Source organism: Cherax quadricarinatus, chromosome 7, assembly GCF_038502225.1.
Source record: "Cherax quadricarinatus isolate ZL_2023a chromosome 7, ASM3850222v1, whole genome shotgun sequence".
Classification (NCBI taxonomy): domain Eukaryota; kingdom Metazoa; phylum Arthropoda; class Malacostraca; order Decapoda; family Parastacidae; genus Cherax; species Cherax quadricarinatus.
In genome coordinates this window covers 62,856,877-62,867,294 of record NC_091298.1, presented here as the reverse complement: position 1 = coordinate 62,867,294, position 10,418 = coordinate 62,856,877, and the positions used below count along the sequence as shown (strand labels likewise).

Below are 10,418 nucleotides of genomic sequence, written 5' to 3'. Positions count from 1 at the left end.
GTATTGATGTATGTGAGGGTATCAATGTATTGATGTATGTGAGAGTATCAATGTATTGATGTATGTGAGAGTATCAATGTATTGATGTATGTGAGGGTATCAATGTATTGATGTATGTGAGGGTATCAATGTATTGATGTATGTGAGGGTATCAATGTATTGATGTATGTGAGGGTATCAATGTATTGATGTATGTGAGGGTATCAATGTATTGATGTATGTGAGGGTATCAATGTACTGATGTATGTGAGAGTATCAATGTATTGATGTATGTGAGGGTATCAATGTATTGATGTATGTGAGGGTATCAATGTATTGATGTATGTGAGGGTATCAATGCAGTATTTGTCATTATACAAACTCTCTTATATGTTCAGACAAGATAATGCAGTGTGCGTGTTGTATTGACAATACAACATGTACAGACTGGTGCGTGTACGTGTGTGTACTTGCCTACAGTGCCTGACCGGCCGGGCTGTGGTTCGTACGTCGGTTTGCGTGCGGCCAACGGTAACAAGCTGGTTGATCAGGCCCTGATCCACCACGAGGCCTGGTCACAGACCGGGCCACTGGGGCGTTGATACCCGAAACCCTCTTCAGGTATAATCCAAGTATACTCCAGGTATACCTCCACCTTCAACTTTCCGCTTGCTGGATTCACTCCCACCTAGCCTCAAGGGTCGTATCATACCCGATCTTAAAACTGTGTATAGAGTTTGTCTCCACCACTTGCTCATCAACATTACTCCACTTCCTCATCACTCTGAGGCTGAAGAAATACTTCCTGACATCCCTGTGGTTCGTCTGTGTTTTTAACTTCCAGCTGTGTCCCTGAGTACGTGTTTCTCGCCTCTTAAACAGTCTGTTCCAGTCTACTTCATTAATTCCCCCCTCAGTATTTTGTATATTGTTATGTCTCCCCTGGCTCCTCTCCCCTCCAGCGTTGTTAGCTTATATTCTGTTCTCCTCTCCTTGTAGCTCCGGTACAAGTTTTCATACTTCTCCACTTTCTAAACCCCACATGTTTTTTCAGCTGTGGGTTCCACACTGGTGCTGCATACTCCAAGACGTGCCTGATATAGGTTGTATAAAGGTCCCGGAATGACTCTGCTTATATTCCTGAAGATTACTTGATTTGCCAGGCGAACATTTGCTGCAAAGGTTACTCTGTTGATGTGAACCTCTGGTAATATACTAGTCACTATGCTTACTTCTAGGTCTTTGTCTTTGAATGAAGTATACAGTCTCTGTTCCCGTTTCCGGTCTTCTTGCTTCTTCCCAATCCTCATAATTATGTATTTGCTGGGGTTCAGTTCAAACCACCACTTATCTCACCAATCTTGCAGTTTATCCAGTTCCATTTGGAGCCTTTCTCTTCCGTCTTCTGATCTGATTTTCCTAATTAGTTTTAAGTCATCAGCAAATGGGGATGCATCTGATTCAATCTCATTCGGAATATCATTCACATAAACCAGAAACAGGACTAGTCTTAATACTGATCCTTGTGGAACACCGCTAGTTACTCTTACCATTCTGACTTCTCTTTCCTGATAATCACTCATTATTTTCTTTCTCTAAGGTACTCTGTGATCCTCCGGAGTACCTTCCTTGTTATACCTGTCTGCATTTCAAGTTTTTGGCCCCAGTCTTTTGTGATAGTATCAAACATCCTCTTGCAGTCTAAGAAAATGCAGTCTACCTCCCCCACTCTCTTTCTCTATTTGATGAATAAGACACATGCGCCACACCTGGGTACCTTATTCGGAAACCGTTCTGGAAACTAGTTGCTGTATCAATTAAATACACAGGTTATTAGAGGTGTTGAAACTGGAGGCTAGAAGAGGAGGTAATCAGACCCTTAGCCTAGAAGACGGTGTTCACCACAGTAGTCTTGATAAATCTGTATTGAACTGATAGTCACTGGTTTGCGAAACATCTTCAGAGTAAAGATACCCAGGTGCTGCTCATGTCTTATTTATGAACCTCTTGGTATTGTACACCTTGAATGGAAGCTTAAGACAAGATTAGTCATTCCTGAACCCATGCCGGTTGGTGTTTATCGATTTGAAGTGTTTTACTTCTCTCCAAGTCTTTTACCACTCTCCTGATGATCACCACCTTGCAAGGTATACATGTCAGAGAAACTGATGTGTAGTTGAACGCTTTCTGTCTGTCTCCTTAATTAATGACAAGGACTACGGTCGCTGCCTTCCGGATCTCTAGTAACTGTACCGTATCCGCTGAGTTGTATATCCTAGCTAGTGGGTTGGACAGTACTTCTGCTCCCTCTAACAGAATAGACGGTGACATCTAGTTAGGTCCCATCGCCATTGATGTATTGGGGTCCATCGAAAGTTTCTTGACGTCTCTGTTGTTGTGTGACTGTTGTCCAGTGCTTGTTCTTGTTCCCTGTTTTCTAGGCTCTATGGTACTGTCTTTGTATTCACATGTTTGTTGCAGGGGTCGGGTTGTAGCTCCTGGCCCTGCCTCTTGACTTGTCGCTCTTCAGATTTACTTCCTCTTAGCCTCGTGGGTCCTGTACTCACCTGTTTGTACTCACCTTTTTGTGGTTGCAGGGATAGAGTCGTAAGTCCTGGCCCCGCCTCTTCGCAGGTCGTTACTAGGTCCACTCTCTCCCTGCTCCAAGAGCTTTGTTCTACCTGTTCTTAAAGCTATGTATGGATCCTGCCTTCACTACATCACTCTCCAGATTGTTTCACTTCCTGACAACTCTGTGATTGAAGAAATACTTTCTAACATCCGTGTGTATATATGTGTGTGTGTGAGAGTGAAAGAGAGAGAGAGAGAGAGAGAGAGAGAGAGAGAGAGAGAGAGAGAGAGAGAGAGAGAGAGAGAGAGAGAGAGAGAGAGAGAGAGAGAGAGAGAGAGTGCATTTACTATTTTTCTTATTATTTTATTTATATCAGGCTCCTCATGTGCATTGTTGGTTAATATATAGTTTCTCTCCTTCCCTTGCCAGGGATGAGGTGCGACGTGCGTGTGTTGACCTCGTTTGTGACTGGTGCCCTGACTGCCACCACCATCACTGTCTTTGTGTAAGTTACCTCTCTTCTCTCTCTCTCTCTCTCTCTCTCTCGGTCCAAGTCATCATCATCATCATAATAATAATAATTTTTACTTGTACAAGTACATGTACAACTTATACATACCATAGCTGACATCAGTGACATATTCAAGTCCCTTGTTACGTAGAACATTTCGGGCAAATTAGGTCAGTTTTGACCCCAGGATGCGACCCACACCAGTCCACTAACACTCGGGTACCTGTTTTATTGCTAAGTGAACATGGACAGCAGGTGTCTTAAGGAAACACATCCTAATGCTTCCACCCGTACCGGGAATCGACCCCCGGACCTCAATATGTGAGCTGAGTGCGTTACCAATCCAGCTCACCCTCACCCTGTGCTCACCTACCTGTAAATTACGTTCTTCAGTATGCTGTGTTTGAGCTACAGCTCTTGGTCTCGAAGCTTAACTTATATATATATATATATATATATATATATATATATATATATATATATATATATATATATATATATATATATATATATATATATATATATATATATATATACAGATGAAAGTGCACATACGTACAGAAATTCATACGCACAATCATACATTCGCAAGTATACATATATTTTTTTATCTTTTGCTGCATTGAAATTGTATTATCATCTTCCTGTATTCCTTTTGCATGCTTTGAGGTAGAGTAGGCTGGGCTTATGGAACACGGGGATATCTTGCGTAGCGACCGAAATACTCCTAATTGTTTATCATACAAGCAAGGTAATCAAAACCAGGTAAATATATATATATATATATATATATTTACTTTTATGAGGGGATAAAACGTTATGTTGTCGAATGAGATCCTCTACTCTGCTCGCAGTCAACATTGTTATTGTGGCAGAGTTTCGCTCTCCAGGTGCTTTGTCAAGCCGTTACATAATGTCAACATTGGCAATTTTTGGTGTATTTTGTATGTGGTGATCATGTTTTTCATTATTCCAGCCCTGGTGAAGATGCTATGGTAAAATATGTCCGTATTCTCCAGACTGCATGTGTTGCCGGGAGGTACGTACGTGGTCCTTCCTTGTGACCCCACCATCACAGCCAGACCTATCTTCCACGAGGACTACCTTGATCTCCCTCCTCAACACCAACAAGATCTCAGAGCTCTTCACACCGAACTGGAGTCCCTCACACACAGCGATGCGGATCCCGAGAAACGCAATCCGGTGCCCCAGAAACATGACATGGGACCCTGGCAGACTGGGACTGTGCCCCTTGACCTGTCACATACGGACAAACGTAAGTTCTCTTCTCTGTCTGGAAGTCTGCGGCTTCAGCTACACCAGCTGTTGCTGAAGGAACAACAGCGAAAGATAGCGCATGATACACACCAGCCCAGACCTCAACAACACCAGCAACGTGAACTACACAACAAGGACAGCCTGAAGCAACCAGCTCAACATAATGATCACCAGCCAGAGCATAACACCATACAGGAGATGCAACAACAGCAGCAGCAGCTGATGACAACAGGATATAAAACACAAGACCTACTAGGAAACGGACTACCTACTAGCGGAAATAACAGATAAAATGACATGAAGCACACAGCCAGGACCAGGAACTACCTCGCCACCAACACCGGGACATTATGTAGATACACTCGAAGCTCAGCTTCCATCATGTGAACCCTGTGTCGAGAGAGACGTATGTATGTGAAACCTACCACATGTTTATGTGAAACCTACCACATGTTTATGTGATACCTACCACATGTGTGGTATTACTACTCCATACTGTCTAGACTCAATACTGCCATATATTAACTTATATACTGCCATAATATGGTTACGTAGACTTATGCTATAACATGTTAAGTCACCATACCATGATGGGGGATACGGCAGGTGTGTTAAAACGAATTACGAAACTTCATTTGTCTTCTCTTTTTAAAAAGTGTCTCAAAGGTATATTGTACCAGGTTACAAACATTGGCAGGATCCACTGGCTGAAGTAAATATGTCCGTGTTAATGTTATAACCAAAAACTTGTATTTACAGTTATATATGGTATCACAATATATCATCATTTGTTATATATCGAAAAGTCAGTCATAGCACAACTGTCCTCAAAGATTTGTTAAGTTATACCAGGAATTAAGGAAAGATCCTGGACTTCACCTTACGAAACAGACAAAACAAATGTGATAATAATTATGGACAAGGTGGATTATAGTGGGAAAATGAAAAGTTATTTAGAAGACGGGGGAACTTACGTGCCTCTTAACCCTTAAACTGTCCAAGCAGATCTAAGTTCACATGCGTAGTGCTACAAAAGTAGATCTACGTTAAATAACAAAAAAAGGCACAATACCGTGACTGGAACGATACACAAATAACCCGAACATAAAAGAGAGAAGCTTACGACGACGTTTCGGTCCGACTTGGACCATTGACAAAGTCACACTAACTGTTAGTGTGACTTTGTCAATGGTCCAAGTCGGACCGAAACGTCGTTGTAAGCTTCTCTCTTTTATGTGCGGATTATTTGTGTGTAGATGTACGTTTTTTCTACATATTTTCAAATATAACAAAAAAGAAAGTAGATCAAAGTTTTTTACACATTTTCAAATGTAAAAAAACAAAGAAAAGATCTACTTTCTTTACATACTTTCAAATGTTGAAAAAACGTATATATACGTTTGGACCGTTTACGGGTTAACCCTTAAACTGTCCAAGCAGATCTTAAGTTCACATGCGTAGTGCTACAAAAGTAGACTAAAGTTTTTTTTTTATACGTTTTCAAAGGTAAAAAAGAAAAGATCTACTTTTTTTTACGTACTTTCAAATGTTGAAAAAAAAACGTAGAGAGTTTAAGGGTTAAATATACATTATGTTCATTTTTGAGTCGCCATATCTTAGTGGGAGACATTCACCAGATATATAAAAAATATGATAATCGATATCGTAATAGTAGTAATAATACAACTACTATTATTACTACTAGTATTTACTACTACTACTACTACTACTACTACTACTACTACTACTACTACTACAACTACTACTACAACTACTACAACTACTACTACTACTACAACTACTACTACTACTACTACTACAACTACTACAACTACTACTACTACTACAACTACTACTACTACTACTACTACTACTACAACTACTACTACAACTACTACTACAACTACTACTACTACTACAACTACTACTACTACTACAACTACTACTACTACTACTACTACTACAACTACTACTACTACTACAACTACTACTACTACTACTACTACAACTACTACAACTACTACTACTACTACAACTACTACTACTACTACTACAACTACTACTACAACTACTACTACTACTACTACTACTACTACTACTACTACAACTACTACTACTACTACTACTACTACTACTACTACTACTACTACAACTACTACTACAACTACTACTACTACTACTACAACTACTACTACTACTACAACTACTACTACTACTACTACAACTACTACTACTACTACTACTACTACAACTACTACTACAACTACTACTACAACTACTACTACTACTACTACTACAACTACTACTACAACTACTACTACTACTACTACTACTACTACTACTACTACTACTACTACTACTACTACTACTAGTCAGTGGCGGACCTACATTTTGGGGCCCTGAAGCTTGAACTGTTATGGGGCCCCTTTGCAACTCTTTTTCATATAGGAGACCCAAAACTTTGAAGCAATTTGGACTCAAGTGGCTTCCGGGGCCCCTCCGGGATTAAGGGCCCTGAAGCTTAAGCTTCATTAGTTTCATGGTAGATCCGCCCCCTGGGCCCTTACCTCGATATGACTCAATCAGATTCTTCACACGTGAACCAGAGAGCCCTAACATGCCCAGAGGCGGATCTTAAGCTTGAGGGCCCCTAATCCCGGAGGGCCCCTGAAGCGACTTTAGGCCACATCAGTACAAAATAGTTAAAATAAAAATTAAAAGGTTGTTAAAGTGTCGTGTAGGCCTGATTGTTGCTAGTTGTTAAAGTGAGCCTATAACAGTTCAAGTTTCAGGGCCCCAAGTGACCTCGTAACAGTTCGTTTCAGGGCTCCAAAAGTGACCCCATAACAGTTCAAGCTTCAGGGCCCTCAAAATAACCCCATAAGTTCAAGCTTCAGGGCCCCCAGAATGACCCCATAAGTTCAAGCTTCAGGGCCCCCAAAATTACCCCATTAATTTAAGCTTCAGGGCCCCCAAATAACCCCATAAGTTCAAGCTTCAGGACCCCAAAAATGACCCCATAAGTTCAAGCTTTAGGGCCCCAAAAATGACCCCATAAGTTCAAGCTTCAGGGCCCCCAAAAATGACCCCATGCTCAAGCTTCAGGGCCCCAAAAATTACCCCATAAGTTCAAGCTTCAGGGCCCCAAATGACCCATAAGTTCAAGCTTCAGGGCCCCAAAAATGACCCCATAAGTTCAAGCTTCAGGGCCCCAAAAATGACCCCATAAGTTCAAGCTTCAGGGCCCCCAAAATGACCCCATAAGTTCAAGCTTCAGGGCTTCCAAAATTACCCCATTCAAGCTTCAGGGCCCCCAAAATAACCCCATAAGTTCAAGCTTCAGGGCCCCCAAAAATGACCCCATAAGTTCAAGCTTCAGGACCCCAAAAATGACCCCATAAGTTCAAGCTTCAGGGCCCCCAAAATGACCCCACAAGTTCAAGCTTCAGGGCCCCCAAAATTACCCCATTAATTCAAGCTTCAGGGCCCCCAAAATAACCCCATAAGTTCAAGCTTCAGGGCCCCAAAAAATGACCCCATAAGTTCAAGCTTCAGGACCCCAAAAATGACCCCATAAGTTCAAGCTTCAGGGCCCCAAAAATGACCCCATAAGTTCAAGCTTCAGGGCCCCCAAAAATGACCCCATAAGTTCAAGCTTCAGGGCCCCCAAAAATGACCCCATGTTCAAGCTTCAAGGCCCCAAAAATGACCCCATAAGTTCAAGCTTCAGGGCCCCCAAAATGACCCCATAAGTTCAAGCTTCAGGGCCCCCAAAATTACCCCATAAGTTCAAGCTTCAGGGCCCCCAAAATGACCCCATAAGTTCAAGCTTCAGGGCCCCCAAAAATGACCTTATAAGTTCAAGCTTCAGAGCCCCAAAAATGACCCCATAAGTTCAAGCTTCAGAGCCCCAAAAATGACCCCATAAGTTCAAGCTTCAGAGCCCCAAAAATGACCCCATGAGTTCAAGCTTCAGGGCCCCCAAAAATGACCCCATAAGTTCAAGCTTCAGGGCCCCCAAAAATGACCCCATAAGTTCAAGCTTCAGGGCCCCCAAAAATGACCCCATAAGTTCAAGCTTCAGAGCCCCAAAAATGACCCCATAAGTTCAAGCTTCAGAGCCCCAAAAATGACCCCATAAGTTCAAGCTTCAGGGCCCCCAAAAATGACCCCATAAGTTCAAGCTTCAGAGCCCCAAAAATGACCCCATAAGTTCAAGCTTCAGAGCCCCAAAAATGACCCCATAAGTTCAAGCTTCAGAGCCCCAAAAATGACCCCATAAGTTCAAGCTTCAGGGCCCCAAAATGTAGGCTCACCGCTTATCTTAACACATCGCATATACTTTCAATAGTTTGTGTTGCTGTATACACAGTAATGTCTAGAACTGTTCCATAATATCTAATGTGTCTTTGGGAGATTATAAATGACATTTTGACTGTCTTTTTCATTTCACCTATTATTATTTTTTGATTATCAACGAAAGTTTAGATTGACATTATATATTATATTATGCAAGACAAGACGGGGGGGGGGCATCTTTGGCTCAAGTACTTTTACACTTGTCAGTGCGTCATCAGGAGCTATGTAATGTTGCAAGGCAGCAACTGAAACAGGGGAAGTTGTCTCTGAGTAGCGCAGTGCGGGTCTGTCACCTGCCACCCCTCAAGGGAGGTTCCTTGACGCTGGTGAGGGGTTCTTGATCTAGGGAATTGGATCTGTGCTCCGGTTCCCTGAATTGAGCCTGAATACCTTCCATCCACCCCCCTAACGTGCGCTGTATAATCCTCCGGGTTTAGTGCTCCCCGTGATATAATAATACTTATAATGTCAGGTGACAGACTCGCATTGCGCTACTCTGAGAAAACTTCCCCTGTTTCAGTTGCTGCCTTGCAACATTACATAGCTCCTGATGATGCACTGACAAGTGTGAAAGTACTTGAGATAAAGATTTCTACGCCCTCATCCCCCCATGGCTTGTCTTGCATAGTTAACATCGTCTGTCTGCGACTGTTTGCATATTACATTATATATCATATTTGTCGTGTACGTTATACATGTACTTCTTATTGACGACGTTTGTTGATATATTTCGAGGCAGCGGTATTTACATGTACACTATACTACACACATGTACACTATACTACACACATGTACACTATACTACACACATGTACACTATACTACACACATGTACACTATACTACACACATGTACACTATACTACACACATGTACACTATACTACACACATGTACACTATACTACACACATGTACACTATACTACACACATGTACACTATACTACACACATGTACACTATATTACACACATGTACACTATACTACACACATGTACACTATACTACACACATGTACACTATATTACACACATGTACACTATACTACACACATGTACACTATACTACACACATGTACACTATACTACACACATGTACACTATACTACACACATGTACACTATACTACACACATGTACACTATACTACACACATGTACACTATACTACACACATGTACACTATACTACACACATGTACACTATACTACACACATGTACACTATACTACACACATGTACACTATACTACACACATGTACACTATACTACACACATGTACACTATACTACACACATGTACACTATACTACACACATGTACACTATACTACACACATGTACACTATACTACACACATGTACACTATACTACACACATGTACACTATACTACACACATGTACACTATACTACACACATGTACACTATACTAAATATGAACACTATGCCACACAAATGTACACTATACTAAACACGAACACTATACTAAACAAGTACACTATACTACACACATCACTACCACCATCACCATAACTACCACTATCACAGCTACCACCATCACCACAGTTTACCTCCATCACCACAACTACCACCATCACGGGTTTAGCGCTTCACAAAACGCCTTATCGCATATATACGAGGAAGAGAAAAAAAATATCGGATAATTTGAGCGCTAAATCCGTGGGGGTCATTCTGCGAGTGGGCTAGTACCGGGTCAGTCCGTCTCC

General features: G+C 41.6%; 1 protein-coding gene across 1 annotated transcript in view; it reads left to right on the top strand.

Annotated features, from left to right (window-relative positions):
* Positions 1 to 10,418, top strand: part of LOC128686926 (ceramide-1-phosphate transfer protein) — a 73,119-nt gene that overhangs the window by 25,976 nt on the left and 36,725 nt on the right. Inside the window, exon 2 of the mRNA XM_053774211.2 lies at positions 2,981 to 3,056. The gene's annotated coding sequence lies outside the window, so the exon portion shown is untranslated. The remainder of the gene's footprint in view (positions 1 to 2,980; positions 3,057 to 10,418) is intronic.